At 38.1% G+C, this 10,425-nt stretch overlaps 1 pseudogene; it reads right to left on the bottom strand.

Moving 5' to 3' along the window:
• Positions 1-1,142: 1,142 nt before the first annotated feature.
• On the bottom strand, positions 1,143-9,656 carry LOC121481876 (annotated as a pseudogene).
• Positions 9,657-10,425: the final 769 nt, after the last annotated feature.

Raw genomic sequence — 10,425 nt, 5'->3', positions numbered from 1 at the left:
TGCCAAGGCACCAGCAACAACGCCAATAGTAATAGAATCAAATCTACAAGGTTTCAAAAAGAAACAATTTTAAGTTAAGAATTTCGTCCTCAGTCAACTTGGTTTTTTTTAATGTGTAAAGAAATCAGAAATGCATACTCAAGTATAAATAGGTTCAGAACATATAATGCCTACATATCTTCCTTGAAAAATATTTCTTATATACTATAAGAAAGAAAATAAAATGAGCAGCTGGACAGAGACAATGCTATAAAGTGGTGCTGATTGTCAACATTAAAACATTCTAAACTCAGGCACATAAAGCTATAGGGTTAGCCTCAAAAAATGCAAATGTCAAAATATTTTTCAAGTATGTGAAGTTGTAAGATAAAGATTAAAACTATAATAACTCTCATACAGATTACAAATCTAATAACACTATCATAGATTCTGAATCTAAGCATCTAAAAGTAAAGAGGACAGAGGATAGGAACAATGTGCTGAAATTCTTCCCTCTTACGTGGAAATATATTATTCACTCTGACATTAAGAAGTAATAGTAATAATACCATCTCCCTTTAATGAATACTTACTACCTACCAGGAACTGCTCTGAGTAATTTACATGAATTTATTCATTTCACACTTAAAATAACTCCATACGTCAATTCCATTTTTACATTCATTTTACAGATGAGAGCGTTGAAGTTAGATAACCTGCCCAAAGTGAGCCAGGTAGTTTTTGAGTTGGTCTTTGTAATCGCTACTTTATACTTGCTTCATGTGTTCAATAGGAAACTGGTTAAGTAAATCACAAAATATCTAAAAAATAGAATATTCCCCCCATATGTGATAAGAGCACATTTGTTGATATGCAATGATATCGATTTTCAATTACATGTGACAATATTTACTTTGTATTACAGAGAGGACATCTGTGTTTGGCTTCACAGTATACAAGCTTACCTTGGAGATATTGCGGGTTCGGTTCCAGAGCACCGCAATAAAGTCAAATGAATTTTTTTGTTTCCCTGGTGCAAATGAAAATTGTGTTTACACTAGTCTGAAGTCTATAAATGAGCAATTGCATGACGTCTAAAAAATATACATACTTTAGTTTAAAAATGCTTTATTGTTAAGAAATACTAACCACCACCTGAGCTTTTAGAGAGTCATCATCTTTTTGCTGGTGGGAGGTCTTGGTCTTGATGATGATGGCTTCTGACTGGTCAGGGTGGTGGTTGCTGAAGGCTGAGGTGGCTGTGGCAATTTCTCAGCATAAGAAAACGAAGTTTGCTGCATTAACTGACTCCTCCTTTTGTAAACAATTTCTCTGTAACATGTGACCATTTGGCGTTCAAGTATAGCAGAACTTCTTTCAAAATTGGAGTCAAACCTCTCAACTCCTGCCGCTACTTTATCAACTAAGTGTATGTAATATTCTAAATTCATCGCTGCCATTTTAGCAGTCTTCACAATATCTTCATTGGAGTAGATTCCATCTCAAAAACAAAACAAAACAAAAACAAAAACATACACTTTCTTACCCATAAGAAGCAGCCTTACCCATAAGAGGCAACTCCTCATTTTCTTAAGTTTTTATCATGAGATTGCAGCCCTACTTTAGGGGCTACAATCTTTAGGCCCCACTTCTATTTCTGGTGCTTTTGCTGTTTCCATCTCATCTGCAGTTACTTCCCTTGACTAAAGCCATAAGCCCCTCAAAGTCATCCTTGAGGTTGGAATCCACTTCTTCCAAACTATTCATGTTGATGTTTTGACCTCTTCCCATGAATTGTAAATGTTCTTTAGAATGGTGAATTCTTTCCACAAGGTTTTCAATTTACTTTGCCCAGTTTCACCAGAGGAATCACTGTCTATGGTGGCTATGCCTTATAAAATATATTTCTTGAATAATGAGACTTGAAAGTAGAAATTACCCCTTGGCCCACACGCTTCAGAATGTAAGTTGTGCTACCAGTCACGAAAACAACATTAATCTTGTTGCATGTCTCCATTAGAGCTCATGGGTGACTTTGCCCCATGAGTAGTGATGTTTTGAAAGGAATCTTTTTTTTTTTTCTGAGCAGTAGGTCTCAACAGTGGGCATAAAATATTCAGTAAACCATATTATAAACAGATGTGTGTTGTGCCCAAGATTGTGAATCTGAGAAACCACCAAGGAGCTGACACTGATGAAAGTGCACAAGGGTTTATTTGCAAACTCGAGCTTGGGTCCAAGTATACCCGACACAGTGGAGCAGGGACTTGGACCCCAAAGTGGGTTACAGCTGTTTTTTTGGGGGGCTGGTCTAGGGAATTTTCAGAAGGGGTGGAGGAATTTCTCAAGTTCTGCTTACATTCTGATATGGGGCTTTCAAGGGCATTGAGCTCTGTTCTCATTCTAATATGGGACTTTCTACCATGGGCATGGGCTCTGTTGTCTTTCTGATATGAGATTCTCTGCCATTCTTGGCCGAGGGCAATTCTGAGCTCTGTTGTCTTTCTGATATGAGATTCCCTGCTGAGGACATTCTGCAGCTTTTCCTGTAAAGTTCAGCTCTTATTCACAGGGGCCTAAGATGGCTGTACTTGTGCTAATGCTAAACTTGAGGTGGAATGACCTTGATTTTTCTCGGCCTCCACATTTGCTTTCATACTGTTTTATTCCTCCCTTTATAGAGCATAGGCAAGAGTTAGCATAAACCTTAAGGACCCTGGGATTTTCAGAATGGTCAGTGAGCACTGGCTTCAACTTAAACTCATAAGTTGCATTAGCCCCTAACAAGAGTCAGTCTGTCCTTTGAAGCCAGGTATGGACTTCTCTCTAGCTGCAGAGGTCCTAAATGGCATCTTCACCCAACAGAAGGCTTTTCATCTCCCCTGAAAACATGTTGTTATTGTGGTCACCTTCATAGATTATCTGAGCCAGATCTTCTGGATCATTTGCTGTAGCTTTTATATCAACAATTGTGGCTTCACCTTGCACCTTCATGTTATGGAGATGGCTGCTTTCCTTAAACCTCATGAACCAAACTTTCTGCTAGTTTCAAAATTTCTTCTGTAGCTTCCTCACCTCTCTCAGCCTTCATAGAACTGAAGAGAGCTGGGATCTTGCTCTGGCTTAAACTTTGGCTTAAGGGAATGTAGTGATTGGTTTGATCTTCTACCCAGACCACTCAAACTTTCTCCATATCAGCAATAAGGCTATTTCCCTTTCTTATCATTAGTGTGTTCACTGGGGTATCACTTTTAATTTCCTCCAAGAACTTTTCCTTTGCAGTCACAACTTGGCTAACTGGAGTAAAAGGTCTAGCTTTCAGCCTATCTTGGCTTTCAACATGCCTCCCTCACTAAGCTTAATCATCTGTAGCTTTTGATTTAAAGTGAGAGACATGTGGTGCAAGATGGCAAAGGAGTAGGAGACCTTAGTTTGGTTTGGTCCCTGGAATTCAGCTAGATAGCTATTAAATCATTCTGAACACCTGCAAACTCAACCAGAGATAGCTGCAACTCTACAAAGAGAAAAGCGACCACTTTCTGCAAGGTAGAAGGTACAGGGAAATGAATCCAAGGTGCTACATGGGAAGATAGACCTGGGGGAGGGAGCCTCCAGCAGAAGGCTACTGGAAAGTGATATAGCAGTGAAGCACAAAATCAAAACTTCTGGAAGTCTGCTCAGGTGAGGGACATCCTTGCCTGAAAGGAGCTCAGGTGGCAAAGCAGGGATGGAATCATAGGTGGCAGAGTGTGGTCTCAGGATCCCGGGGGTCACAGGAAGACCGGGGGTGCCTAAGAGCCACAGAGTTCCAGGCATCAGAGTGAGGAAGCTGGCTACAATCAGCGAGTCCAGGAGGGGCTCTCAGCTTGGGGTTGCCATCAAGCGTGAACTGGGGCACAGTTGGTGGGATCACTCTCTGAGTAGGGGCCCAGCAAGCAGCAGAACCAACAAGGCTCTCCTTCCTCTCCCAGGAGGAGCAGGACACACATGTGTGCTGCAGAAGTCTGCAGGTTTGGGGACTCAAAGCAGAGTCTTGTGCTTCACAGGCTGCTGAGCACAAAGTGCAGACAGGGACCAGGGAGACAGGAGTGACTGCTTCTCTCTGAGGGCGCACTGAGGGATGGTCAAGTCTGGGGCCAGAGATCGGGAGGCCACCATTTTATTTTCACTCTCATCCTCTAAAGCAAGGGGGAAAGCCTTCAGGGAACAAAACCCACATAGAATAATCTGGAGCAGATTAGTTAGCCTGGCCCCTGGCAAAGGCGGCTCAATTCTGCCTGGGGCAAGACACCTGAGGATCAGCACAATAAGCTCCTCCCTTAGAAGATCAGCAAAAACAATCAGATAAGACCAAGTTTACCAATCATACAGAACTGTAAAACTCCAATGCCAGGGGAAAATAATCTATAGAATTCATGTATTTTTCCCCTCATGATTCTTTAGTCTTTCAGTTTCAATTTTTTTTTCCTTTTTAAACCATTTTCTTATTTTATTAATGCTTTTAAAACAAATCTTTAATTTTTATTTTTACAGTTACATTCTATCCTTCCATTATATGTAATTTTATTTATATATCTATTTTTTTCTTTCTTTACAATTTTGGGAGGCAGTTTCTTCTAACAGACCAGAATACACCCAGAACCTAGTGTGTGGCTCTGTTCTTTTCACCGGTCTAATCATAGTAGCTTTTTTCCCCCTTATTCTCCCTTATTTATTTACTTTTTTTGTTTGTTTCTTCTGTTTTGTTAAAATCTTTCTTAATTTTCATTTTTACAGGTACATTCTATTTTGTCAAAGTATGTAATTTTATTTTTGTATACAAATGTTTTTCTTTCCTTACTTTTGAGTAAAGAGTAAAAATTTTGAGATGTAGTTTCTTCTACCAAACCAACCAAAATACACTCAGGATATAGTGTATTGCTCTGCTCTGTTTACCTGTCCATTTATATTCCTTCCTTCTTTTTTTTTTTTTTGTCCTTTAACTTTCATTTTTACAGTTATATTCTATCCTTTCATTTTATTTAATTTTTTTGAATATATGTATATACAAAATATATGTATATATATACATATATATGTATTTCTTTCATTACAATTTTGAGATATAGTTTTCTAAAAAATGGACCAAAATACAGACAGGATCCAGTGTATTGCTGTATTCTGTTCACCTATCTGATTATATTCTCTTTTCTTGTTTTTTTACTTTTTTTTTTTTTTTTCAGTTTCAGGTCTCTTCTGATTTGTTTAGTGTATATTTCTGTGGGTTTGTTTTGTCATTTTAGAATTTTGTTCTCTCGTTTGTCTTTTCTTCTCTGGACAGAATGATAAGATGGGACAACTCACCTCAAAAAAGAACAAGAGTCAGTACTGGCTGCCAGGAACCTAATCAATATAGACATAAGTAAGATGTCAGAACTAGAGTTCAAAATAATGATTACAAAGATACTAGCTGGGCTTAAAAAAAAGCATTGAAGACACTAGAGAATCCCTTTCTGGAGAAATAAAAGCACTAAAGTCTAATCAAGTTGAAATAAAAAAAGGCTATTAATGAGATACAATAAAAAATGGAGGTTCTAAAAGCTAGGAAAAATGAGGCACAAGAGAGAATTAGTGATATAGAAGGCAAAACAATGTAGAATAAAGAATCTGAGAAAAAGAGAAATAAAGAACTGCTAGATCATGAGAGGGATATTTTGAGAGATAAGTGATTCCATAAAGTGAAACAATATTAAAATAATTGGGATCCCAGAAGAAGAAGAGAGAGATGGGCAGAAAGTATATTGGAGGAAATTGTAGCAGAGAACTTCTATAATCTGGGGAACAAACAGACATCCAAGTCCAGGAGGCACAGAGATCCTCCCTCAAAAGCGATCAAAATAGATTAACACCCCAACATATAATAGTGAAACTTGTGAATCTCAGAGACAAAGAGAAAATCCTGGAAGCAGCTCAGGACAAGAGATCTATAACCTACAAGGGTAGAAACATTAGACTGGCTGCCCACCTATCCACACAGACCAGGCCAGCCAGGCATAATATATCCAGGGTGCTAAATAAGAAAAATATGCAACCAAAATACTTTATCCATCTAAGATATTATTCAGAATAGAAGGAGAAATAAAAAGCTTCCAGGACAAACAGAAACTAAAAGAAAAAAAAAAATTGTGATCACCAAACTAGCCCTGCAAAAAATATTAGAAGAGGTCCTTTTAAGCAAAGAGAGAGCCCAAAAGTAACATGAATCAGAAAGGAACAGAGACAATAAATATACAGAAACAGTGATTTTACAAGTAATACAATGGCACAAAATTCGTATCTTTCAAAAATTACTCTGAATGTAAGTGGGCTAAACCCCCCCAGTCAAAAGACTCATGGTATCAGATTGGATAAAAAAGCAAAACCCATCAATGTGCTGTCTGCAAAAGACTTATTTGTGACCTTGGCCTTGTTTTGAGTAAAATGGGGGTAGAAAACCATTTATCATGCTAATGGACATTTAAAGAAAGCTGGAGTGGTAATCCTTTTATCAGACAAAGTAGCTTTTAAACCAAAGACTGTAAAAAGAGATGAGGAAGGACACTATATCATAACTAAAGGGTCTATACAACAAGAAGACCTAGTAATTGTAAATATTCATGCTCCTAACTTAGGAGCAGTCAAATATGTAAGCCAATTAATAACAAAATTAAAAAGAAAAACATGTTGATAATAGTACAATAATAGTAGGGAACTTTGACACCGCACTCATTACAATAGAGAGATCATCTAAGCAGAAGATCAACAAAGAAACAAGGGCTTTGAATGATACACTGGAGCAGATGGACTTCACAGATATATTCAGAACATTCCATCCTAAAGCAGCAGAATATACATTCTTCTCGAGTGCACATGGAGCATTCTCCAGAATAGATCACATACTGGGTCACAAATCAGGTCTCAACCAGTACCAAAAAATTGGGATCATTCCCTGCATATTTTTGGATCACAATGCTTTGAAACTGGAGCTCAATCACAAGAGGAAATTGGGAAAGAACTCAAATATGTGGAGGTTAAAGAGCATCCTCCTAAAGAATGAATGGGTCAATCAGGAAATTAAAGAAGAATTTTTAAAAATTCAATGAAACAAATGAAAATGAAAGCACAACTGTTCAAAACCTTTGGGCTGCAGCAAAGGTGATCCTAAGAGGGAAGTAGACAGCAGTATAAGCCTTTCTTGGAAACAAGAAAGGTCTAAAATACACAGGCTAACCTTACACTAAAGGAACTGGAGAAAGAACACCAAATAAAGCCTGAACCCAACAGGAGAAGAGAAGAGAATTAAAAAAGATTAGAGCAGAAATCAATGAAACAGAAACTGAAAGAACAGTAGAGCAGATCCATGAAACTAGGAATTGGTTCTCTGAAAGAATTAAAAAGATTGATAAACCCCTGTCCAGATTTATCAAAAAGAAAAGAGAAGGGATCCAAATAAATAAAATAATGAATGAAAGAGGAGAGATTACAACCAATACTGAAGAAGTACAAGCAATTATAAGAACATATTATGAACAACTATATGCCAAAAAATTAGGCAATCTGGAAGAAATGGATGCATCTCTAGAAACGTATAAACTACCAATACTGAAACAGGAAAAAATATAAAACCTGAACAGACCCATAACCAGCAAGGAAATTGAAGCAGTAATAAAAGAATCTCACAGCAAACAAAAGCCCAGGGCTGGATGGCTTCCCAGGGGAAGCCTGGGAAACATTTAAAGAAGAAATAATACCTATTCTTCTGAAGCTATTTCAAAAAATAGAAATGGTAGAAAAACTTCCAAACTCTATGAGGTCAGCATTATCTTGATCCCAAAACCTGACAAAGACCCCACCAAAAAGGAGAATTATAGACCAGTACCCCTGATGAACCTAGATGTAAAAATTCTCATGGAAATACTAGCCAATAGGATCCAACAGTTCATTAAAAACATTATTCACCATGACCAAGTGGGATTTATTCCTGGGCTGCAAGGGTGGTTCAACATCCTCAAATCAGTCAATGTGATACACTACATTAGCAAAAGAAAGGACAAGAACCATATAACCCTCTTAATAAATGCAGAAAAAGTATTTTCAAAGTACAGCATCCTTTCTGGTTTAAAACTGTTCACAGTGCAGGGATAGAGGGAACATACCTCAATATCATAAAAGCCATCTATGAAAAACCCACAGTAAATATCATCCTCAATGGGGAAAAACTGAGAGCTTTTTCTCTAAGGTCAGGGATGTTCACTCTCATCACTGCTGTTCAACATAGTACTAGAAGTCCTAGCCTCAGCAATCAGAAAACAGAAAGGAATAAAAGACATCCAAATCAGCAAAGAAGAAGTCAAACTCATTCTTCACAGGTGACATGATACTCTAAAAGACTGCACCCCCAAATTGCTAGAACTCATACAGGAATTCAGCAGTGTGGCAGGATATGAAATCAATGCACAGAAATCAGTTGCATTTCTGTACACTAACAATGAGACAGAATAAAGAGATATTAAGGAGTTGATCCCATTTACAATTGCACAAAAAAGCTTAAGATATCTAGGAATAAACCTAACCAGTAAGGAAAAGGAAACTGCACTCAAAAAACTATAGAACACTTATGAAAGAAATTGAGGAAGATCTTATCAAACTCAACACCCAAAGAACAAATAATCCAATCACAAAATGGGTAGAAGACATGAACAGACATTTCTCCAAAGAAGACATATAAATGGCCAACAGACACATGAAAAAATGCTAAACATCACTTGGCATCAGGAAAATACAAATCAAAGCCACAAGGAGATACCGTCTCACACTGGTTAGAATGACTAAAATGAACGAATTAGAGAATGACAGATATTGGTAAGGATTCAGAGAAAGGGGAACCCCCTTGCACTGTTGGTGGGAACACAAGCTGGTGCAGCCACTCTGGAAAATAGTATGGATCTTCGTCGAAGATTTGAAAATAGAGCTACCCTAGGACCCAACGATTGCACTTATGAGAGTTTACTCCAAAGATAAAAATGTAATGATCCAAAGGGGCACCTTCACCCTAATGTTTCTAGCAGCAATGTCCACCATAGCCAAATTATGGAAAGAGCCCAGATGAACATCAACAGGTGAGTGGATAGAGAAGATGTGGTACGTAGATATACACAATGGAATATTACTCAGTCATCAAAAAAATGAAATCTCGCTATTTGCAGAGACATAGATGAAACTAGAGGATATTAATGCTAAATGAAATAGTCAATCAGAGAAGGACAATTATCATATAAACTCACTCATACGTGAAATTTAAGAAACAAACCAGAGGATCATAGGGGAAGGGAGGAAAAAATAAAAAAGACAAAAATCACAGACAGAACCAAACTGTAAGAGACTTTTAATCATAGGAAACAAATTGGGGGTTGCAGGAGGGGAGGGGTATTGGGGGATGGACATTAAGGAGAACACATGATGTCATGAGCACTGGGTGTTATACAAGACTGATGAATCGCTGCCCTCTACCTCTGAAACCAATAATAATGTATCATATGTTAATTAATTGAATTTAAGTAATAACAATAAAAATCCATTGATCATTTAAAAAAAAATAAAAAGAGAGACATGCGACTCTTCTTTTCACTTGAACAGTGGAAGGGGCCATTGTGGACCATTATTAATTGGCCTCATTTCAATACTGTTGTGTCTCAGGGTATAGGGAGGCCCAAGGAGAGGGAGAGAGATGGCACCGCCCGTCAGTGGAGCACTCAGAATACACACGTTTATCAATTAAGTTCACTGTCTTTTATGGGCAAGGTTCCAGGGGGGCCCCAAGCAATTACAATGGTACATCGAAGATCATTTGTCACAGATCACCATCCCAAACACAAGAATAATGAAAAATTCTGAACTACTGTGAGAATTACCAAAATGTGACACAAAGTCAGCAAATGCTGTTGGAAAAATGACACCGATAGACTTGCTTGACCCAGGGTTACCACAATGTGTAAAAAAAGCAGTCTCTGCAGGGTGGAATAAAGGAAAGCTCGATAAAACCAGGTATGCCCGCCTACCTCAGAGTTGTCTAACATGTCAGATGATCACACTAGGTTAAGCCATGTCTCCATCTAGGTGGCGTTCAGTAGCAGAGCCAATGAATTTCCTCTTTTAAGTCAGATGGGATTAAGTATCCTGTCATTTGTGACTGAAGGAGTAGTCAAGATTTTTTTTTTTTTTTTTTTTTGGTAAAGATTTTATTTATTTATTCAGGAGAGAGAGAGAGGGAGAAAGAGAGGCAGAGACACAGACAGAGGGAGAAGCAGGCTCCACGCAGGGAGCCCGACTCGATCCCGGGTCTCCAAGATCATGACCTGGGCTAAAGGCGGCTCTAAGCTGCTGGGCCACTAGGGCTGCTCAGGATTCATATTTTTTAAGGAGAATGAG

This window comes from Vulpes lagopus, chromosome 24 (assembly GCF_018345385.1).
Source record: "Vulpes lagopus strain Blue_001 chromosome 24, ASM1834538v1, whole genome shotgun sequence".
Lineage (NCBI taxonomy): Eukaryota > Metazoa > Chordata > Mammalia > Carnivora > Canidae > Vulpes > Vulpes lagopus.
Note: the sequence above shows the minus strand (reverse complement) of the source record. Positions and strands in the feature narration are given on the sequence as shown.